This window comes from Drosophila montana, unplaced genomic scaffold (assembly GCF_035044405.1).
Source record: "Drosophila montana isolate Dmon_TW-CO22-7 unplaced genomic scaffold, ASM3504440v1 contig_3217_1, whole genome shotgun sequence".
In the NCBI taxonomy this organism is placed as follows: Eukaryota; Metazoa; Arthropoda; class Insecta; order Diptera; family Drosophilidae; genus Drosophila; species Drosophila montana.
The window spans coordinates 7,731-33,044 of record NW_026998097.1 but is presented as its reverse complement, the minus strand read 5'-3'; the positions used below and the strand labels follow the sequence as shown (position 1 = coordinate 33,044).

Sequence of the window (25,314 nt, the reverse complement as noted above, 5' to 3'; positions counted from 1 at the left end):
CAGCCACAAATATATATTTTTAAAAATATTTTCGTATGATTTTCACTTTTTGTTTCTTCTTTTATATGGGTCTACCCGGACAGAGGGGGGCTGCTCTAGCTGATCCGAGTAGACGCTTATATAGTACATCTGTGTGGCCCAAACAACTGTCTGTATATTTAGCGTAATGTTTCTCTACTTTTCAGTTGTTTAAATGGGCTGGCAGCCTTTGTTTTTTCCGTATTTTTTTTTTGCTCCGACAGTTGAAGAAAAAAAAAACGGAAAAAATGTACAAATCCATAAATAACTGCTTCGATTTTTAGCTATAAGTTTTCGGCATTGGGCCAGTGCGCGCTGGTGTCGACAACTTTATGAGCTAAACTGCTGCTCCTCTTGATATTGAGCTAGGGAGGGGGAGGGTGAGGGGGAAGGGGGGCTGAATGACGCCTTCGGCTCAAGTGTTTCGACGCAATCATCGCGTTTGGGGTCGGCAGCAAATTTTTGATAAATTCCACAAATATTGACAATGTGCATGCCAAAATACAAAATAAATCATAGCCGTTTTCGCTTTTCTTCAGTATTTATTTACATGCCGGAAGAACACCAAGCAAATACGACAACAGCAGCAGCAACAGCAGCAACAACAACAACAACAACAACAATTGCTTTGCTGTGCGTGTCTCCCCATTGGCAACGTAGCCAACAACGATGAACGTCATCGACAGCTCGTTTTTTTTTTGGTGTGCGTGGGCGTGTTTGGTGTATTGAGTTCTACTTGGCTGCCCGACTACTTGTTAGTATATTATGAATATTGAAATGAAATTTGTTTTCGGCATGGCAACGATTTGTGCTCTACTCGATTATTTGCCCCCTGCTTCCTTTTATTCTTAAGTGGGTTCATAGCTTTTATTTTCAGCACAGTTTATTCGAAATACCACGATTTGCGCTCTACTCGATTATTTGCCCCCTGCTTCCTTTCTTTTGTCAATCCACAAAATCAGAAGCGACAGAGTCGCGCTCTTTCTAATTTTCGCTCATTGGCTTACGCTCTACTAAACATCGCCTTTCTATGCGATTTTCACGACTTCGAGTACTTCGTAAAGATTTTATTTCATATATTTGTTATCGAATTATATAAGCGAGGAGGAGCGAGGGTATAGCAGAATTTTGTAATACCCTTTTTAGCTATTTCCTTTTTATTGGCACAGGCTAATTTATAAGTCATCAAAATAAAGGACTCACTTTTGGGGTTTCCTTTCTGGCCATATAACTTATGAAAAGTTATATAATTTGGCTTCCTAATTATAATGATGGCGCATTAATAAGTTCTGACATCATTTGTTAAGCATTGTGTGCATTCTTAGCTCTTCCCAACATTCATACCCACACAACGTGGCCTGAATTGTGTGCCCTTGTCGCTGCTGGGGCTTCCTAATAGCATCAGATTGGCTGACAAGTTCAGCAAGGATTCCTCCTCTTTTGCATATACATATGTACGCATTAGAAACTAAAACTTTTCGCATTTTCATAAGCCACACGTTTAGCTCGTTCGTCAATTTGATTTGGCTTTTAGCCGAAATCAATGAGCCTTGAATGTTGCCAAATTTTGTTGCTGGCATTGAAATGAGCTGAAAATGAAACGCAAAGCAACAAACTCAAAATTCATGTGAGTATCGTTCGGCGCACACAAAGCAAATTAGTTACGCCTAATTTGCGACTCATTGTCGGCAACAATCGAGTTGCTTATTGACTTGTGACTTGCTTATGATACAATTCAAATGCCGCCCAATTTTGATATATGCATAATGTAGGTTAGCCCTCTCAACATTTGACAGTGGAGTCGAAAGCGGCTTTGCCAATTGATTTTCAGGGCGCACTTAACGCTACAACAGGCGCATAATGGGGCGTATACGCGATGAAATTAAATTAAAGGCGCGGGGCGAATGTCGACACAGAAGAGGCAAATGAAAAGCCCAAGAAAAAGGGATAAGGGATAAGGCAAAAAGCATGAAGAAAGGAGCCAAAGACATTTAGCATTCCCATTATATGTACACTGAAAGAAAACGTATTCCATAAATTTTAAAAAATCGCTTTTCAGACCTTTTTTTTATCTTTTGCTTTTTAGGAAAATTTTTTATTTTCAGAAAATACTTTTTGATTTTTAGAAAAAAGTATTCTGATATTGGTAAAGTTTGAAAGCATTTTGTGCTTTATTAAAAAACTTTAGAATTTACAGAAAATACTTTTTGTATTTTAGGATAAATGTTCTGATATTTGGAATATTATAAAGTATTTTCTTCTTTATGAAAAAAGCTTTAAAAATTACAGAAATTTTTTGATTTAAAAAAAATAATTATTTTGGGTTTTTTATTTCCAAAAAAGAGGGCGAGTTTCCTAAAACCCGATTTTAAAAGTGAATTTCCTAATTGAGGGCGATTTCTAGCCATGTTTTTTCTGACTGTACAAATAGATGCCAAGGAAATGGATAAGGCCAGCTGAGTTGTCCTGGGTTAGCTTTATTGCTGTGTTTAAAATATATAACCTTAGTGTCGGCTACAGCCGTTGAGAATACTGTGCACACACACACACACACACACACACACACACACACACACACAAACAGGATACAAACAGAGCACAGAACAATGAACTATAATTTATATGCCTCGAATTAATTTAACTCACGGCTACCAAACTTATCACCAGCTGCTTACAAATGAAACACGGCACAGGACACACACAGATACCGACTCAGGTTCTCAGTCTTGGTTTAAGAATCTAGCTGTGGCTGCCTTAGAGCACTATTGTGCCCATGGAGCTTGTGCGTATCGTTTGTATCTGTGGCAAATGCAACTCTCATTGGTGTAGTTGCAATATTTAGCTAAAATATGCTACACTTTCACCATTTTGAGACAGCCGGACAGGCTGTTTGAGCACGACCCCCTGGCTCCCACTACATCTGCCTGTATAATTTAATAAGGTTTGGCAAATGTATTGCTAGGCACAGAGCACACACACACACACACAAGCTGCCTGGCTGCCTGCCTCTTATTGTTGCACGTTTTGTAGTTTTCGACAGGTGGGTTGGGCCATATAATTTCATTATACCCTGGAAGAGGGTATAATAGCAGTGTCGTAAAGTTTGTAATAGCCTGTAAAGGGCACAGTCCAAATATTGCTGCTCTGCTACATCGTCTCTGATGTCGATGTTCTTTCTTAAGCAGCTCAGCTTTAGCAGAGAAATTTAATATATATCTTACCTCGAATTTATTTTGCATATTTTATTATTGTTGCAAAAATTCAAATTCATATTTTCCAAATAAAATTTATAATTCGATTATTATGATAATTTTTCTTAAATTAAATTTTCTCAACGCGAACTGGACTGAAATTTGAGTTTTTGTTGTCTTTCGCATGAAATTTAAAGAAAATCTATATCTAAATATTTAAGCCATATCGATTTGATAGTGTATACGCAGTGCGTGATGCAATGGCAATTTGTTATTTTTGTTAAAATTGGCCTTCAAGCATTTGCCGGTCGTCTAGTGTACAAACTTATATTTCATTTGTGCGGCTAATGCAATACGTTTGTGCCTTATAAATTACTTAGTAGCATTTAAGTGCTGAAATGTTTTGTCGGTTAGTTGTGCTGGCATTTGACTTCCTAGACCGGTTCATAAATTTCAATTTATCTTTAGACTTTCCCTTCTTTATTTATTTCCAGATGTTGACAAGTAACATTAAGCCCGAGGCACCTTTTCACCACACGGGCTACACTTTGCTCCCCTTTTCCAAAGTAAATGTAATGGAATGTGTGCAAGGCACCGGGAAAAAAGGTTGCAAACAACCACAGCCACAACAGAGAGTTTAAAAGGCTTTCTCCCCCTTTCTTATTTCTTTTGCTTGACACTCAAAGTAGTGCAACATTTTATGACAGACCTTTTGCAGTTGCGTCTGACGACTCAAGGCCAGGCAAGGGATTTGTGCTTAAGGATAATTTCTTTAAGAGCTTCAGACTGACGACACAACTTTATTGGGGGAATTAAGGTGTTAAATTCTTAACGAGGGATAGAGTGAAGCATGCAAATGCTTTTATATATTCTCTGTGAGATTTTCACAAATTTAAATTAAATATTTCAGAATCTATGATTAGTAGAAAAGTAAAAGAGAGATATATATTCGATAAAACCTTTTAAATTAAAACGTTCTTTAAGGCTGAAGATTATAGCTTGGCATACAATTGATAGCTTTTCTTTCAATTACAAACTCTTTTATCGCACAGTTCAAATTTTAACTTTCACTCTATTCAAACATTTGCAAACTATCGAAACCGGCAACTTAATCAATTTAGGCACCATTACACCGTCCTACAGGCTTTTGTTTCGGCTATCACTCCTCCCTCTTTTTGCATTGTTCCATTCAAGAAGTTTTCAGTTTTCAGTTTTAAGTTGGACACGCCCAGTTTTTTGACCCAGAGCCACGAAGCTGGGTGGAAAGCTCGAAACAAGTGCATGAAAAGTTCAACACTAGACAACAAGCAACAACAAAAACAAGAGCTAAGGCTGTAAAGGTACAAAAAAGTTGTACTCATTAGCATGCGGCTGCTGCCTGGAGTATGTCTGCCGTGTGCTCCTGCTTGGAGATGTCCTGGTTGCAAGTGCTGCTTATGCGTGAGCTACTTTCAACAGCAGACGACAGCAGTTGGCGCCTGCACCTATTCGGATCTTGTGGGCGTTGGCCTAATCTGGAAACCCAAGCCAAAAACGAAAAGTTTTGCTAACCTGCTCAGACCCTCGAGATGTCGTCTGTGGTTTGTGTGTGCGTCCGACGCTCTGTCAAAAACTGTCTGCATCACTGAAAGCGAAAACCGATGGGCAACCCAACTAAAACCAAATCCAAACTTGGCCCATCTCCCTGCCGAAGCCCAACCCCAAATCCAAGTCCCCGCCAAGCCGCACTTGCTAGTCGAGCTGAGTGCAATTCACATGCATAGTTTTTCGAGTGCAATTAAGTGAAATTCGTATTAGTTGTGTGTGGGTGCTGCTGCCAGGATGTAAGGATATAAGGATGTGAGCTTGAGAGCTGCTGAGGAACATGTGCCAGGCGGCGAAAAGTATTAGCTAAAGGACGACACGAGCTGTAGATAGGACTAAAACAAACTTGGACACGTTGAATTGGGCAACCATGTAAGCCACGTGGCATGTAGGTGGAAAAGAGGAAGGGGAAGGGAAAGGCGAAGGGGAGGGGGAAAGGGGCTCTCCGAAAGTTGTCGTTTGCTTCTCTGATAATGTGGCTAACATGTAACACGCGCTCGCATACAGAGCATGTCATTAAAAGTTGTCCCCCCTCAACCGCAGCGCCCACCGCAGCGCACTTTCCACAAAGCTGAGGACAACTAATTCTTCGGCAATAACTTTTTGGTTTGTTGCAAGCGGTTGCCAAATAGTTGCCGAACCTAAAACTTGAAAAGGTTATTGGCTTTCTGGTATTGATATAAGTGGTTCTCGGTAACAATGTGAAAAAGTGATTAAGTACCAAAAAATTGAATCGTTGGAAATAAAGGAATATGGAACAATGGAATTATTAACAATAGAGCGTCCATAGCTTTCTGGTATTTGTATTTGTAGTTCTTGATAACTAGATGATATACTAGCTTTTGAATTCGAAGAAACTGAAACACTGCAAATTGAAAAAGTTCAATATGGAACAGAAACAAATTTTAAGAATTGGGTGGCTGGTTTTCTGGTACTGACATTAGCCATTCTTGACAACTTAATATAAAATTACAATTTTAATTCAAGGAAACTGAAACGCTGGAATTGAAAAAAAAAGTACACTATGAAAAAGTACACAGGCTTCCCGGTATTGATATTGAGGATTCTGAGGATTCTTGAGGATTGACAACTTAATAAAAAATTACATTTTTACTTTAAAGCAACTAAAACGCTGGAAATAAAAGAAAAAGACTTTGTCACAAATGAATGAGGAACAAAAGAGGAGAATAATGTCTAGAATTTCCTGCTATTGATGTCATTGGCCCTGGACAACTGTATCAAAAACCAATTTTATAATTTGAAGAAACTGAAACAGTGAAAATGAAACAATTGCAATATGGAACAGTTGAATTTGAAACAGAGAAGAATAGTAGTTGTACTTATATGAAAATCATAATAGGGGACATTATAACTTGCGAAAAGGAAAACATAAAACTAAAAATTAAAGAGAGGGATGATGGAATAAGTGCAATATGAAGTAAACAAATATTTATCGATTTATTTTTAACATTACAAGTTAGGCTCATAATTCAAATTATAAAAATATCTTTCTGGAATAGCCCAAAAAAAAAAATGTATAGCTCAAAGAACTGACCACGAAAATTGAACAACATAGTTTAAAAATGAAGTTAAAGCAGTTCAATTATAGAACAAAGACTTGAAAACTTTTAAATTTAAAACACATCGAACAGACACGCGCCAACTTGCTGCTAAGCATTTTAATATTTATTAAAAAGTATATTATATGATCTTGTTTCACCTATTTTTTAGATCATCAAGCTTAAGTGTGCCATTTTTGAATGATTGGTATTTCATATGTCATTTGCCACAGCCAGAAATGTCCTTCAAGTTGACAAAAGGCGTCCTCAAACGGCAGCCGCAATATATATTTACTTTAAAGCAGACACACACACAATAAGCTTTACGACATTGGGCCATCACACATAAAGAAGGCAGAGGAGGAAACAGGCGAAGACAAAATTACATGAAATTATGTTTGCACAACAGGGTTGGGCCAGTGCCATGTCCAGGCTGTGTGCACAGGATCCCAACCTGCTCCGGTGTATCCAATTCCATTAAAATCAATTTGTCTATTTATTTAACCGATAATCTGCTGAAGCGGTTGGCTGTAAAATTTCGCACCCCAGTGCTGGGAATTGTGCACGACAGGATATAAAGGAGGGTCTACACCTCAAAAACCTCTAATTTGTCAACATCAAGCGGCGAATGGCAGGACTGGACAGGTAAAATGTTTTAATTTGACCAAAGTCTCGCCTGTACAGGCCCCTTATCACAGTGTCGATTTATTATGGTCAGTGTGTTTCAAGTTTGGGTTCAACGTGTGTCGTGTTCTTGCTGCCAGTCAACTGACAGCATTGGGAACATATAAATATATGCATCAGAAGATAGCCCGTGCTTAGGTCTGAATTCCCTAAACATATGTTCTTATATATATGTAAATATGTACTTACCTGAGTATTCACATACGTACACACAACTATTTTATTGCCATCTATTTGCTGGAGGGAGACAGACTTCAATATATCCACATCACTGACATAAAAAAGACGTAAAGAGTAAGTTAAAGCAAGAGCAAAAAAACAGATAACTAAAATTAGAGAGGGCTAGGGAGAGAAAGTGTGAGAGAGAGAGAGAGAGAGAGAGAGCGACAACAGAATGAGCTGAGTTGAAGTTTATTAAATTGCCAACACAGCTTTTTAATATAACACTTACAATCAAAGCACGAAATCCTGCTAGCCTTACTTGAATTCGTGAGAATCGCAGAGAAGGGCAATATTTCAAAATACTATATTTGCCCTTTGCACTGCCGCGTTAAGTAAACTTAGCCTGCGCTTGGTATATACAAAACATAAGTTTATTAGGTAGCCAACACAATTTTGTAGTACTTGAATTCATGAGAATCTCCGAGTGGGGCAATATTTCTGATAACTAGTTCCTTTTAGTGCTTGCAGCGCAGTGGGAAGAAAATTTCTCCTGCCTTTCATATAAGAGAACATATATAGAGGGTACTACGCGACCTTTCGCCGTCTAAGTTTTTATCTTCAAGTTTTGAATGGTTTTAATAAATACAGAGTGCAATATATTACGTTTGTATACATCCCTCCAGGTGACTTGTCGCTTTTTTACGACACTATTAACATCATGTTGTATGTGATTTACGGGTAGCGGTCAACAGGCATTATGGCCCTTGCCCTTTGAGCCATTTTTCCCTGATGATTTTGTTTTGTTTTTTTTTATAGTATTTTTATGGACAGCCATCAAAATAGGCGGAGGCGAGCTCGCACGCTGCAAAGTAGGCTACAAAAAATGCTTGTAAAAGCCATTAACTAAGCGTCAAGTGAAAATGGCCAACAACAGCTGCTTTGTTGATTTTGACATATGAGAATGATAATGTTAGCTGGCCTTAATTGTACCCGACACAACATCACATCCGCCTTTATTTTAATATACTCTTCACAGGCCTGGTTAGATGGGGTATATTTGACTAAGGAGTGTTTTGGACATGTGCATAAAATCAGTTTAAGTTTGTTAAGTTCAAGTTTGTTCTTGACTTCATTAGATCTTCGCTTTCCACATGAACATACACAATATTGAAAACTTTCATTTAATAAAAGTTTAAGAGCTATAAAATATTGTTGGGATTTTAAACATTTAGCTTATGTTCAGTGTTGGAAAACATAGAAAAATTAACAAAAATTATATATTTAAATATATAGCAAAATATTAAAAGAAAGCTAACATTTTTAGAAATAATCACATTTAATGGCTAGTTAGTCGAATGTAGAGTGTATTGAAATGTGAATAATTAATTTGTTTATTTTTTAAATGATTTCATGTTCTTTGTGTAATGGGCTAAACGCGTTTGCTCACTTAGCAGTGCGTTTAGCCTGCTGCTCAGTTTCTCTAGCCGAGAAACCAGCCAGCCCAGTCTGCGGTACATCAATCAAATGCCTCCACAGCACTTAACAGCCACAGGAGCCGGCTGACTGCTGGGCAGCATCTGGACAGCACAGTTGGCACTGGCTTCTGCTTCAGTGCTTAAGTGTGCTGAGTTGACAGTTTTCTGCATTTTTTTTTTTTATTTTTTTTTTCTCTTTCTATGCCGGGCTGGGACGCGGTCACTTGAAGCGCAAATAATTGAAATTAATAAATTGAATTTAATTGAAAAGCGTTGGACAACTTAGGCACTTAAAGGCAGCAGCCCGCCAGTTAGCCAGCTAGCCAGTCATCCAGCCAGGCTCGAGAGTCAATGAGTTGTGCTCTCGCTGCCTAGAAATAAACAAGTAAGAGCTTCTAGTAGGGAGCTCCCGACTAGGGGATACCCTGAACCCTCTTCTTCCAACAGGCGATAGGTATAAAATGAAAGATTCTTGATATATATATACTATTCTAGAAGCTACATGTCAAGTTTGGTGACTCTAGCTCATATTATTTACCAAAATTGCTCAAAAAACAGGATTTCGATATCGATTTTTATCGATTACTTGGAAACGAGATAAGTTATCGAATATCGGAAACAAACTCGATCTGCGCGGGCACTAGGAGGACCTACAGCTAAAATTTCTCTAGCTCTTATAGGTTCTGAGATCCTTGCGTTCATACATACGGACAGACGGACATGGCTAGATCGACTCTGCTGTTGATGCTGATCAAGAATAAATTTACTTTATGGGGTCGGAGATGCTTCCTTCTGCCTGTTACATACATTTGCACAAATACATAATAGCCTTTTTACCCATTTTCAGTGGGTTCAGGGTATAAAAAGCAGCCGCCGGTCTGTCTGCATTTGGCTGGCATTGCCGCCGTCGCCTTTCAATTTCAATTTCCGCTGCACTTTGCATAAATCTTTTATCGTTCGAAAGATGGCAACAACTTGGCAAGGTTTTTCGGTCGGGCTTGTGGGTCCGTTTTGTGCAAACATTGCGACGGTCTGCGAAAGCTAATCGTCAGCTGTGCACCATTCATTCATTCAGTGAGCACGAAGACCATTTGAATTACAATACGCTTGGCCGAAACTTCCTGCAGCTGCAGGTTGAGTTAAATATTTTTTGGCTAGCAGCCTTGTCGAGTGCATTTGTTGCATGCCGTTTACTGTTTGCTGTTTCTTTTCATTACGTTTTGCTTGAGAATTATGCCAGCCAAACAAGCAGCAGCAGCAACAACTCGACGACTAACAAGATTTTCGACTCCCTGGCCAACGTGACGTAAACACAGTTTTTGCTTCAAGAAACTTTCTAAGCCAAAAATTGTTTGGTTAAATTTAATTTATGGACTTGCAAACGCAAAAATACAAAACTAGTTTAGCATCAACGGCACTCGAGTGTAAACCACAAGCCGCACAACATGGCGTATGTGTAATCCCAGTGTCTTTGTGTGTGCTTGACATTTATGAAAAGTTACTTTTGGCCTGATTAGGTCATGTGCATGAAGCACTGTTGGAGTCATTGATCTAGAACACTTTGGCCAACAGCCTGCTCTGATAGGTATTTATCTTAATATATTTTGTGCCTTTTCAGCCTGATGATGATAAATCCCTTTTTGCAACAATAAACAGAACAATTAGGGCAACCTATCAATCAAGGCATTAAAATCATTTATCAAAAAGACAAAGCGATTTAAAAGTCAGTAAAGGTTGTGCCTAAAAAACAACATTTTATTTAAGTCTTTGCATGAAAATAATAAATAAATTAGGTTGAGCTTCCATTAAAAATATTATGATTCAATTATATGCACAAATAATTGATTTAACAGAGTTAATCAGTTTTGAACAACAACAGCCAATAATAAATTCTTTATTGAGAGAGATATTTGCCAAAATTGCTCAACATCATTTTCTGGCCACTTGACAGCTCATAAGCTGCCAAAATGGCAACTCCAAATAAATAAATATATATAAAACAGCATTATCAGCAGACGCTGTTCAACGAGGCTGTCAGCAGCTTGACGGCTTAATTATAATTTTTTTTTTTATTGTTGAAAAAAGCTTTTTACTCTTTATTAATCGTTCAACGTCATGGGGGCAGAGCACGGGGGCGTGGCTTTAGATTGAGAGCTGAAGCATCATGGCTTTAGTTTGTATCATGGGAGTTTGTCTATTGTTTGTTAAGTTGAAGGCATTTTTGATTAATTGACGGGGCCGCGACGCAAGTGATTTATTAGGTGTTCTCACCTGTCGGTCGGGTTCTTTTTTGTTGTTGAGAATTCGGTCGCGCATATATAACATAAATATACATATAAGCAATTGATTGCCTCAACTTTATCATAATACCCTCAAGTCCTGCTCGTAAGTATATTTTTCGTGTGGTCTGCATGTGTGTGTGCCATAGGCTTACCAACCCAGTTAGTCAAGGTGGCAACGAAAGCCTTTCGCAGCAAATTTTACAGCCAGACAAAGTTTGCACGGCGAACGGCAAACTTATTACAAATTCCAAATTGGCGGTCCTTGGCTCAGCTGTTATTTTTAGATAACACCCAAAGCATACTCTCTCTCCACACTGCCCAAATCCCACCCGGCTATAAGCTTTTAAGTCAAATCAAATATCCAGTCGTTAGCTCATAACTCCCGTTTCTTATTCAGCAACTTTGCCGTAAGTTTGAAGTGTGTGAATTCCAGAACATCATTTACACACATTTTGCAAATTTCATCAAGGTATCGCATAGCTTGGACAGTTTTCATAGTTCGTCGCATTTCAATTTAACGAAAGTTTCTAATTAAAAAAGTTCTTTTGTAGTTCTGTAGAGCAAAACGTTTTCATAAGTACACACTTTTGGCTAATTAACGCTGCCAAACGGACAACATATCTGTGCTTCAAATATATATAACCAAATGTCCTGAAGCCAAGTGTACAGCTGGCGAGCAAAGGATGTATCTAACAGACTGTAGGCTTGTGGAGTGTGGTGCTCAATGACAATCATTGAGCACTTGTTTGCCCAGCAATTACAGAAGCACTTCCACTGACGCTTGAATTATAAGTGCTTGCTTTTTGCTTTCTTGCCGGTGCTTAGATACTCTTTGAAGGTATATTTGGAGAGAGCGAGTATTTATGCATAAAACGAAATTTTATGAAAGTCCAAATTAGAATACCCCCTCTTCCGTAACTCACTTTCTGTTTGCTTACGCAATTTAGTTAGAGTTAGAGATGAGCACGAGTCGTGCGTGCTCTGTGCGGGCTCGTGCATACCTTATTAACACGACGAGCACGACGATATCTTAATTTAAGCTACAGTGAAAAGAGTTTGAACAGTTACAACTATCTGACTCTAGTCCAGACGATAACTCGCATGTTTTAATCAAACCTAATAAGCACGACTTCGCTTCGCTAGGAGACAAGTCGGAATAAATTGAATGAGCTGCAGTTGAAATAGATATTGACTCAGAAAACCTTATTCTTAAATTCAGAAAAATAGCGAATGAGTAAAAACTTCTCCATTCTCGCTCGTGCTAGGCTAGGCTGAGCCGTGTTTATTTCGTGCTCGTGTACTGAGCACTCGGCACGCGCCCATCTCTAAGTCTTAGTGCAAAAGTATTGCATTGCATATTTCAAGGCGTTGCCCGAACCGTTGACACAAAATATGCGCGCTATTTGGCAAATGCTTGGGCACGCGACGCGTTTAAAGTGTCAGCAACTGACGTAGACAGTTTCAGTGGGTCGGCTGTGTTGTGGGTCGGTTGTTCGTGGATGTTTAATGGGTGGTGCCTGTATAGGTAGGCGCACACGCATGAATGCATTTTGACAGACAGCACTGTTATTTCGGCTGGGCTGGGACGTTGGGTGTGATGTGTTGTGGTGGGGTGCGACAATTTTCGGTTTTCGACTCTCGTCTTTTGAACTCATAAAAACCTGAGTGAAAAACCTTTTCAAGTGTGTCGCATAAAAATGATGCTTTTCACTTTTCGTACGTAATTTCACTTTACCAAAAATATAACGACAAAAATAAGAAAACAAAAAGTGAAAATGTGCCATAAAAAAATTTGCTCAACATGCGATGAATGCTCGTGTCCTGGCGCGCGCGGACGACGGCTCCGTTCCAATGAATCGCACACGAGGCCGCAATCAGAGTGAGTAGCAAGCGCCCGGGAAGGAGACTTTCACTGGGATTGGTTCAGTTACCTCCAAGGAGAAAACAAAGAGTCGGGGCCGGCTGGCAAGCCTTCAAATGTGCGTGACATTTAGCAAGCGTTTGATTTTAATTTTGTCAAATTTGCCAAAGCGCAAAAGATATTTGATTTGAGTACAAGATCTGCTGGGAAAATTCTTTATCTCAATTCGTGTGTACAGCAACATGTTTCTCACATTATGATATGTCAAATCTCAAATTGAGGGAAATTCTTTACATTTTGAGTACAATTCGTGTTTGCTTCATCATGTTTTTCACATTATGATTTGTCAAATAAAACATTCGCTGGAATTTATTATTGACTATAAGATATATCGGCTAACAAATTGATGGTCCTTTAGTCTAAGCTAAATAAATGGCTTGTCATCTTCCGCTTCAAACAAAACGCTGAACAGAATTTATGGCATGTATTTTGCTTTCATTCTCTTTCATTTAGCAGCTGATTGCCGCAACTTGAAGTTGTGATTGTCGTTTGGCGACTTTGGCGCATTCGATGGCGCATCCTTTACAAGCGCATCCTTCACTTAACCAAACGCGAACTGGGCGTGGCTGGCTGCAGCAACGCGTCGCGATAATCAGCGCATTTATATGCAACATCGAGCACACGCAGTGGCAGCCATCGCAGCTAACGGGCGGCAAGTATTAAAAATAGCACATAAATTAAATCATAAATTGCAACAATTTCCGGTGACAACTTTTGCGCGCTAGCAGACAGAAAAATGCAAGGAAATGGAAAGGGAAATTGTTTTCCAATAGCTGGCAAATAATTATTGTTCTGTGACAGACACTTGGACGGGCAAAGCAGAGACAACGAGCACCCAATTACAAATCAACAATTGGCAGCACAAAACCATTCTGGACTGAGAGTTGTCTTAAAGGTGGACAAAAGCTGAATATAGATCCAATATCTGAATAAAAGGGTGACATATAGTATAATCCTAATGTATGTCTAGTTTTTGGTATACAGAGCTGATGTCAAGAATGAATTCATTAGGGTCCAATCAAATGAAACTCTCTAAAATAATTAATTTAAGCTATCAAATAAATCAAATTGTATAATCTACTAATTGGCCACGCATCTTGTCTAAACTTTTGCTGCTAGAATAATCACTAAGATGTCAATTTAAGTTAGTGTCATTGCAACATATATGTCTTAAATAGAGCTGATGTCTAGAATCTCCCTTTAAGTGCAATTAAATCAAATGAAAATCTAGCAAATAATTAATTAATCAATTAATTGGTCACGCTTCTTGTCTAAACTTTTGCTGCTAGAATAATCACTAAGATGTCAATTTCAGTTAGTGTCATTGCAACATATATGTCTTAAATAGAGCTGATGTCTAGAATGTCTGCCTTACGTCGCAATCAAATCAAATGAAACTCTATAAAACAATACATTTCTGCTATCCAACAAATCAAATTGATTATTCAATTAATTCTTGTCTATACTTTTGCTGTTGGAATAATCAATTAGATGTCACTTTCAGCTAGTGTCATCGTAATATATGTCACTGTGTGCGCATGTATGTGGCTTTTGGATAGACAACCCATGCTGTTCAGGACATTGAGTGACTGAACCCCTGACCCTATTGTATTTTATATATATATAGTGTACTTATATATAGTATAGCTAGGTGTCACTCGTTCGGTAAGTTGGCAACGTCATCGTAAAAAAGGGGCGAGCATAAATTCGCAGCACACGCCAATCCCCTAGCCCGAGCTCTCACAAGAACATGGCCATTGTATCCGCTTGTCCTGTGCGTTGTCCTTTTCACTTGAGTGTGTGTTGTGTTGTGTTGTTTTTGTTTTGTTTTTTTGTTGTTTTTGTTTTTGAATGACACATGGCCCAACAAGCGGAGCCGTAAACAGAGAACACTGTACAGCAAAACCTTCACAGCCACATGAGCAATGATAGTTATAACTATGGCGCTTATAATGCCGCCGTAACACGGTTTCCCCTACAACTTGTTGTTGTAGTTTTGGCTCTTTGTTTATATACGACCTGGTACGAAAGTGACTTTCTGATTGCGGAAATTAGCTGGCTTCGAGATTTACTGGGTTTCCAGCTCTGGCCTCAGCCTCAGCTCTCTAGCTTCTCTAGCTCATGTTTTCTTTTCATTTGATGGATATGCATGGAAATTGCTTGCTCAGCTGCGGCTGCTGCTGCTTTTGCTGCTGCCTTTGCTGCTGCTTTTGCTGTTGATGAGCACTTTGGCCCGTTGCTGGTGTTGTTTGCGGTTTGGCGATGATATTTATGTGCTTTTTGTGGTTATTAAAAGTGTCAGCATATCGTGCAAATAATGGCAAAAGTAACCTTTTGTTTTTATTATTTATACCCTGTTGTTCAATGGGCGGCTGAGTGTCTGCGTTGCTTGGCCTGAAGTTCAGTGTTGGGATTAAATTTCTCTCGAATAGTCAACAATAATTTTGCAATACGTGTCTGCTCGTTGCGGGTAGAAATGTTTATCTTTAAGCTTAGTAATTTATTTATTTTGTTTTATATATATTTGTATTTTGCCTTTTTGTGATTCCATTCAATAGTTCAATTCGTTTTTTTGCTCTCAACCTTGTTATATTTCTGGAGAGGGTATTGCGAGGCCAGCTAAAAAATATGATAGAGCTATGCCCTTTCGTCTCTCTCTCCCCTCTCCCCCTCTTTAAACAAACTCATCTCTTGGTTTAAAAGCCTTAGTAAACGGACAAATTTTGAAAATAACTTTATCATATTGTTGCCATGCAAACAAGTCTTAACTCAAAGATAACTCTTTTTTGTTCCTTTTTAAACATCTTTTTTTTTTACCTTGGTTACCTTTTTTATTTCCTTTTCTTCTCATTACTTCTCATTCCGCTTGCTGTCATTCAATAGTCCTCTTTCTTGTGCACCTGTTTTTCTCGAACATTTTTTTGGGAATTTCAAATTCCCATTGGTTTCTAAATTATGCGAGCTTCTCAATTTCAAAACTCTCATTTCATTTGCAAAAGCAATTAAAATTGCTGTGTGTACTCCCGCATTGCCATTCCATTTATCAAACGACATATGCGACATTTTGCTGTATGCGACCTCGTGCACCAAAAACAGGCCAAATACCGTGAATAGTGAGGGATTGAGTGTCTGAAACTAGAGGGCAATGTGTTGGCTCCCAGACCCATGTCCATATCTACTTATGCGTGTGGCTGCGGGCCGACAAATTGAAGTGCACGCCCCGCTTCAAAGTGGGTGCTCAACATTGAGAAACGTTGGCAAAAATGTAGCAGAGCTTCAAATTAAAATAAAGCGCACATGTTGACTCTCAAAGTGCGGCCCGTGCTCAATAATATATGCAAATTGTATTCCATAAATTATATGCGAGTGTGTGTTATTTGAGCTCTTTGAAAAGTCTGTGCAATTAAAATGGGCCTCTGTACATTTATTTTTTGCAATCAAAAATCGTTAACCAATATAAAACGAAGCGATAATAAATGTACACAATATATATATACACAAAATTTATATATACATATATGTATTTGTATATCCTTTCAAGGAAGCCGCAAGGCACAGGCTGATGAACTGCCTTTGACTGGCGGCCATCGCTTTGGTCATATTTTGTATGCCAAAATGCAAAAGCAGCTGCCAACAGCAACAGCAGCCGCGCGGCAACAAAGCCGATTGATGGGGCAACATTTCTTATGTGCCACAGTATGCGGCAGCTACTGTGAATAGCAGGCATTAAATTACTTTAAAGTCGGATGTGCAAAGGCGTTAAGCACCTGCAGTAAAGCTCGGGTATTTATTAGTATTCTTTTTACTTTATATAATTTTCAGAGTAAAGGATTAACTATTATTTATTAAAAATAAAAAAAATATTAGTGAGCTTTCAGGCAAGATTTCTAAATATATGACATAACGTTAATAAATGTTATTAGATTAATCATTATTTTATATTAAAGCAATACATTACTTTAAAGTCGGATGTGCAAGCGTTATTATTTTAATTTTTTAGTTTATATAGTTTCAAGAGTAAAGGATTAACTATTATTTATTTTAAATAATTGATAAAAACCATTAAAAAATTAAATAAATATTTTTGAATTTTCAGGCAAGACTTTAAAGAGTTCTTAATAGATGACATTGCGTAAATAAATGTTGTTAGATAAATAAAATATTGTATTTATTTTAATTAATTCATTATTTTATATCAAAGCATTAAATCACTTTAAATTGGGATGTGACAGTTATTAATATTATTTTTTATTTTATATAGTATTATAATAGGGATTAACTATTATTTATTTTAATTTATTAAAAACTATAAAAAAATGAAATAAATATTTTTGAATTTTCAGGCAAGATTTTATAAGAGTTCTAAATAGATTGACATTACGTTTGTTAATAATATTAGATTAATCAAATATTTTTATAATTGCATTTATTTCATTATTTTATTTTATTTGGGAGATTTTATTATTTATTTATTTAAAAAAATAGACATAACGTTTTACTTAATTTATTTAATTTTTTTTTATTAGGCTAATCAAATATTGTTATTTTATGTATTCAATTATTTTATTCTATTGACTCAAATCTTTACTTAATGTTACATTTGCAAAATACAGTACGACCTCGCTCAACGCAGCCAATTAAAATTTGGCCAATTGCGAAAACAGAGGTGGTTACAAAAACCGAGGGAAAATTTTCTGTTGGCCACGAGACCTATTTCCAAAAAGAGATGCTTTTGCTAGCCATTAAAATTAAAGTAAATTTTACTTTATTTACTTTTTGAAAAATTGAGCAATTGTGGTCTGTACTTTTTTACAATTTATACTTTTCTGAACAGCTGTTTCTACAATGTTAAGAAATCGGGTGTTGCAATTACCGAGGAGTTGCGTGTAACGAGGGTTGCGTTGAGCGAGGTCGTACTGTAGTTAACCTCGACATAATTAAACTTCTCTTAACGCAACAAAGTTGTTTAATCTCTACTCTAAATTACTGTACTTTTTATATTGCCACGATTTTCCTTTTAAATTTATTCCTCAATTTTAGAAATTAATTAACTTATTTGTTTAAGGCACAATGAGCCAAGAGAACGCATACATTTAAGAATATTGCAGTCTCTTTTAGCCCATTTTGACTGTAGTTTCTCATTATTAATTGGTAAACATTGTCTGGGGAGCATATAAAAAGGGTAAAATTAAAATCTTAGCCATGAAAATTGTGTAAAAGGCAGCAAAGAAATGAAAATGCCGTAAAAGTTCACGACTAATTGGGAAAAGGATTCGGGACCTAGCTTAAGCATATAGTTGTAAATAAATGAATGAGTGGAGAAAAAAAATATTTTATAATTAGCATATTATGCAAATTATCATAATCTGACAAGAGCACAAAAGCCGGAACAGCCTGAGTCGAACGACTGAGATACAGGAATCAAAGGAAATGACGGAGTGTGGACAGAAAGTCAAAGGATTATGGCTGGGCTGACATGACTGTTTATGCCATTCAATTAACATGCAGAACGCTCCATTTAACCAAGAAGTTTGCTGCCTGATAAGCACAAAATGGCATGCCCTCATAAGTATGCAATACTTTTGCTGTTTGCTCAGCTGCTGAGCTGCTGCCAACCTCGGTCGAACCTCAAGAGCACACAGGCGCCTTAGAGCATAATGTTAAATGATTGCCTTGTTGTAATTAAAACTTTTGTCAATGTTGACAGTGTGGGTACTTACTTGGCTCCTTTGCAAATTGATGAGGCAGCCTCAGCCTCAGCAAATAGCCAAAAGCTTACGAAGCCCCCCACCCCCTAGAGTTAGCTGCGTGTGAGAGACCCCAAAAACGTTTGTGTTTAACTAAGGACAGTGTTTTTTTTTTGGCTATATCAACTGCAGCCGTGGCCCTTAGAATGGCATGGAAATGCCGAATTTGAATGTGCGCACACAGCCGGAAAAAAACGGCGAGGTGAATGGGGGCGGTGAGGGGGGAGGGCTACGGCTTATGGTTGTCAGGGCCGGGGATTGCACATGCAATCGACAGGCGGCGTTGCGGGTGGCGCCAAGTTCGCTACACTCGCTAATTTGTAACTGGGATGCGGTTGACTGCGAAATGCATACCAACAGCCTGTCGGGCTCAGTTACTGTGGCACGTACCGGGCGGCGTGCTGAAGCCATTCGAAGTTGAGCTGTGCGGCGGTCTGATATTATTATGCAAAGCACACAGTGCGGATCTCGGGCCGAGTTCTGGCATGGCCTGTACTTTATTTTACTGCTTGTAAATAATTCGTTTTATTTGGCACTCATCACGCGCGCTGATTGATTGATTGGTAGATTGATTGCCGCCAATGGCAGGCCTTCAATTAAATTAAAACATTAACCAAAAAAAACGCGAAAACGCTTAACATTTTGTTGGTGCATATGTTAACGATTAAATAAATTTAAAAACAAATACGAACCCGCGCGTGGCTCTTCAATATTTCTACCGCCGCGCAGTTCACTTAATTATAATTATGATTGATATTCTGTGCATTGTTATTGCTGTCCTTCCACATGGTTATTTCCATAAGTGCTTTTCTTGATTGCTGATTGCAGCTCAATTTGTGTGCTACAAGAAATTGCATGCCAGTTGTTATTTGTATATGGGTGCAACGGGGCGTATGCGCAATCCAAAAATATAATTAGGAATTTCAACAGCATGGCACGGCGCGCATTCTTTCATCAAATTCCGGCGAATGCAAAATCGCATACAATTTCAAGAGTGCCGCCTGCTGCAACCCTGCGTATGCGCAATGTGCATCGCGTAAATGGAAACTGTGCCTAATGAGCTTTATTTAATTATGGCTGCTTAGCGTTTCAATGGGCGTGAATGGGCGTGACAGGGCAAAAATGAAGAAAATTTCAGTGTTAAGGGCTAAATAGAAATATCATATTGAAAGACTTTGTTATTTGACGAGGCAAAATGTACGTATACTTAATGTTGAATATAATTTGATTTGTAATCTAAAGATTTCCATAATTTTTAAGAACAGCTTCAGTTATCAATCGACAAGTGTCTTAATTATAGCCAAAATTTAAGTAATTTAAGTTGAATTGAATTTACATATTTACAACAACTCAAACAGTTCGATGCGAAATATAAATCTGTCAGCTCGTCTGGCCAATCGGTTGCCGCTGCTCTACAATAATGCCGAGCAGCACTTGCAACTTAATTTGTATATTTAATTATTTTTAAATTAACAGTTTAATTGATTTATATGCAACAACAACATCATTTACGGTTTACCAAAATGGCATTCGTTATTCGTCCAGAGAGCGAAACTTCTTGGCCATAAAAGCGCACTGCGGCTGTCATGTAAATCATTGGCAATTTAATTGAAAAGATTAAATATTAAAAATATCAATATTTAATTTATTACAGCACAGACGCTGCCCCGGGCACTGACATCAGCAGAGACGTCAGCTTAACTGTATTAATTTGATGTAAATATATATATATATATATATATCCATACATATATATCAATATTTTTATCATTTAATAAAAATGCTGCACATTTGTCCTACTAAACTGACATGTTGTTAAATACAAGATGTGATAGGAAAATGTTCGTTACTTTTTGTTTAAGATTTGAAATTGATGAGGAAAACGGAGAATTGGGGGAATCTTAACATATTTATTTATATGTACAAATATTAAGTAATGCAGATGTCTTGAAAAGGAAAGGTAGCCAGTGTAAAATAAGCTAGCCAAGCCTCTTTCTGCGCCGGAGTCCCTCTCTCTACACAATTTACACAGCTGACATGCCAGCAACCAGCTCGGTTACAGCAGTGGACAGGGAGGATGTCCTTATAGCTAGGTATGCAGATGACAGTGCTGTGATAATTAGGAGTCCTCTAATGGGCACTCCCACAGAGGCGTTACAGGAATACATGGGCAGCTTCGAAACATGGGCCTTGGAATGGAGCACCAGCGTCAATAGTAGCAAATATGCAATGTTCCGTTTGCTTGGCTCTACATTAAAACATGAACCCACGCACAAATATCTGGGCAAGATTCTTAGAAGGATCTCTAATGATCCTTGGTATATGCTTACTTGACATATCGAGAGGGACCTAAGAGTTTCCAAAGTAGAAGAACGATTCTTTGAGCGCCTTCGCACCCATTCCAACCCGCTTGCAAGGCGCCTTGCTTCCCCTGGTAGAAGACAAATTAGGTGCCTCATTACTGGAGCTTGGCTCTCTAGGACAAGAAAGAGAAGTCTCAAACGGTGTCAACTACAGGATCCTGCTACTATTCTCTAAACCAAATGCATAATAAAACTTTTATTTAGCCTGAAGATCAGCAAGGCATGTTATATTTTTTCCCCTCAAATATAACTAGCTTAAATTTGGCAATGTTAGGTAGAAGTAATCTTGTGAATCATGAAATATATATAAATTGTTACGCAAAAGAAATACTCTTTTAGTAGCATCCAAATAATAATAATATAATTCAATATTCAACTTAGTTAAAGTTTGCACACGTATTGTTTACGCAAATACCTCAATCATATGCTAACACAGGTAGCCCAAAAATTCTTACCAAATACTTATAATCGAGTATATACACTTCGTTGCGCTTCAATAAATATTTAGATATTCATTTTATTGCTTATCGAAAACAAAAGAAAAAGAAACGGAGCAGCAAAGTATAATCAAATAAAAAAATCTAAAAAGTTGCCAAGTTGATGCGACAGGCAATTTGCTGAATTATTAAAGATGCTTTTAGGGTAGGTAAAGTTGACGGGGCTCTAAGCGGAGCTAAGTAACTGTGGGTTAAGTGCAGCCGTTGCCACATGCGGCATGCTACAAATTTAATGAGAAGCGCCGCCAGTTAATGTGCATGTCCTTTGATTAGATTTTATGTAAATGCTGCTGCGGGCAGACAACGGGCAGACCGAAGACAGACGACTCAAGATTTACGCGCTGGCTAAGTTGCATCGTAAAACAGTGAGCCAAATATCAAATAAATATGTAATCAAGCGGCTGTGGCAGAAGTATGCCGCGCTTTTTCAATTTGATATAAATGTGGCACACGCTGGCTGCTGCGCTAGCACACACATCGGGGAGTCTCGGAGACTCAGAGTTTGGTGGGCCGCTGACTGATTGTGTGACGTCGAGTCTTGCTTTTGCCCCAAGGTGAACCAAATAATGTGGTTTAAAGACGACACAAATGCCGTTACTGTTGTCCCCGAAGCAGCTCCCAATTGGCAGAGGCTACGCAACCTTGGCAACAGTTCAAGGTGTTGCCACCCGTACTTCCGGGAGCTGTGCGGTTTAATTAATTAAAGGTGTTAAGGTAAAATAAAGAGACGCACTTTGGGAACGGCAACAGCTTCTCCTGTGTGCGTGTGTGTGTGTGTGTGTGGCCTAGAGATCGTGTCTTTTGGGTGCGTATTATTAAGCATTAGCAATGTCATTGTTAATTACGACTAGATGTTAGAAAAATACATGACAATATTTTTATCTGGGAGTAAATTATGAGAAAAAATCATATGTTAAAGAATACTGAAGAAAATGTTAGTAGAAGGCAGCTTTTTATATTTACTTCGTATTAGGCTGAAATCAAACAAATATCTGTGTGTGTATCTGTATCTGTTTGTGTGTCCGTATCTGTATCTGTATTTGTATCTGTATCTATATTTGTATCTGTAGATGTATCTGTATCTGACATATCTTTTGGCAATTAATTTAAACATTCATTTAATGTATGTGATTGCAATTTCGATCAATCAAGCAATCGTTTCGATCTAGCGTATTTGATAAGTATAGAAAAAAAGTCTATGCATCAATTTTCTAAATAATTTCTTTGGCAAATTAGCTGTTTGAGATAAACATGTGCAGTATTTCAATTGGGAATGCATTCACTCAGTGCTTACCTGAAGATTTCAATTATTCGTGTTTGGAATTGTTATTTGGCTTTGAAATGGAATTTGGCCAAACAATTTGTTGATTATTTTACGGTTTGCTGCTGTTGCTTCATAATTGTTTGTAATTTATTTATAAGACGAGAGTAATTCGTGCAATTTGGTTTAACATTGTGGCACGACTTACGGCTTGCATTGGCAAATTGTCACTTGATTGCATAGGTCAAAGGCCAAAACACACACACACAAGCACGTAATTGGATCAAAACAAATTGAAAGTGCAGTCTAGAATTTTGATACTCCGGTAGATCGTCTGGCTGGAAACACTTGCTGGCAATTCAAATGCCTCGGGGAGCAAATCAGTTTGAATTTGTTTTGGCCGAATGACAATTCTCAGTTGGCAGCTGCTTGTTAGGGTATCTGTCGCAATGGCTTAGTCTATTGCCTCAACTTTAAGTTTGTTGCGGCAACGGCATCGCAACACGTACGTAGACGTAGTAGTCACAGACACACACACACACACAGAGCGAGAGACACAGTCGGCAGAGAGGCAACTGTTCAGCACGCGTCCACACGTCTCGACGTTGAAAGCAGAACTGAACAAACAGCAGCTGCCGTCCTTAAACTTCAGCGCTACGCGACGACGGCGAGCCGAAGCAGTGCGACACGAACGCACGATTTCGGCGTCGGTTAAGCAGTGCTCGCTCGCTCGCTCGTTCTCTTTGTGTTTCTCTTGGCGCTTGGCGCTCTCTGGCAGTGCCAAACTGTTGATTCTTTTGGCTTAAAATCCCATGGCATGCAACGGTCTCTTTGCTCTGCTGGGCCATATTTGTTGTAATGTGACAAATTCTTGATAAAGAAGCGGCGTCAGAGTCGGCTAAACAAATTGCTTTGCTTGTCATCAAAACAGAGAGCGGCACCGCAATGCCTATGGCAATGAAAATGACAATTCATAAACACATTAGGCATTCATTGGAGTGGCATGTGGGAAAGTGAGTTGTTGCCTTTTTTTTTTGTATTCCTGATGTTGCAACACAATTATCTTTTGCCCGGTCTGCATGAAAGTGGAAAAACGGAAAGGCGAACGGGTCGATATATTTAAGTAAAAGTGAATCGACGGAAAGACGGCCAGACTGGCAAGTACAAAGGTATGTGCATGTGTGTCTGTGTGTGTGTGTGTGTGTGTGTGTGTGTGTGATGTAGGGGAGCAGGCGGCATACGATGAAACGAAAGTTTTTTGATTTGTGTCACATTTATTCCAAATGTAATGAGTTTTTTATGATGAACAAGTAGGAAACAGTTGTATTCGGAACTTTCTTGCTGGCATATTAATAAAATTACCCCAATGGCTGATGAACGATATAGTAATGTGATCTTAGTCATATTCACGTCAAAAAGCAGAGGGCCTGGCCTAATGCAAAGTCATCAAATCTCCTATGGGAACTGAATATATTTTGTTAATGTACATATACTTCAGAAAACCAATGGCAGTCTGTAGTTTTATTAATATAAATTACACAATTGTTAAAGTATTGCCCTTTTTTTAATATTCCTATGACAATAATTTCATTTAACAATTTATATTTCACATTATTTATCGTATCAACCCATTTGGCAATTAATTGTTTTCGTTTGTTTAACATTAAATACTGCATTAAAACCAATGAGAAATTCCAGCATATCTTCGCCCCGCCGGACTTAATACCTTTGTATACATTATCCCTTTTCAGATAAAGCTTGTATATGCTGAGTTTGATGAAAATATCTTTGAAAACATAATATTGCCGGTTTCGATATTTTTACTGCCTGCAACAGAAAGACGGACCTATGCAAAGTTTCAAGACGAAAGCCTTAAAACTGAGAGATTAGTTCGCATTGCAACAGACTGACGGGCAGATGGACAGACGGTCATGGCCGGATCAACTCGGCTGTAGATGCTCATCTAGAGTATATATACTATATGTCTTCATCTATGCGTTACACATTTCATGACAAAATTACAATACCTTCTCCAGGGGTAATCAAAAAAATGAACAAAGTTTACCAAATACCACGAAATGCTACAATTGTATAGAATTTTTTTCATTTCCTTTTTGTAGCTTAATTTTCAACATAATGAGAACTTTGTGTCAGCCCTCCATACAAATTTAAACAAAGGTTCTTCTGTTCCATATCCTTTTATATTCTGCTGTCAACATTTTTCCTGTTGCAGTTGTCCTGGCTGGCGCCAATTAAAGTTTTACTGCTAAGCTGCAAGCAACAGCAAAATTATACTTCCTGCAACACACATATTCCTGCCTTAAGACCAATACGAGACCAAATGACTGACTTCATGTGTCGAGGTTCCGTCTCTCCGTCCGCCTGTCCAGGTCCATGTTGGCAGCAGACAAGCCAAGATAAACTAAAGTGCACTTGCAGCAAGTGCAAAAACCCAGCCCGACACGAAAATAAGCAGCCAGACAATCAACAGGGAGAAGAGATCCAAGACTGAAACTGCAATTGGAATGTGGAATGTGGAGTGTGGAATGTGGGGTGCCTCATCTCAACTG

At 38.3% G+C, this 25,314-nt stretch overlaps 1 protein-coding gene across 1 annotated transcript in view; it reads right to left on the bottom strand.

Annotated features, from left to right (window-relative positions):
* The window catches only part of Oct-TyrR (Octopamine-Tyramine receptor), a 43,807-nt gene extending 20,465 nt beyond the window's left edge, over window positions 1-23,342 (bottom strand). The window contains exons 1-2 of the mRNA XM_064689268.1: window positions 22,778-23,342; window positions 7,226-7,307 (exon numbers count right to left, since the gene is read on the bottom strand). The gene's annotated coding sequence lies outside the window, so the exon portion shown is untranslated. The remainder of the gene's footprint in view (window positions 1-7,225; window positions 7,308-22,777) is intronic.
* Between the last annotated feature and the right edge of the window lie 1,972 nt (window positions 23,343-25,314).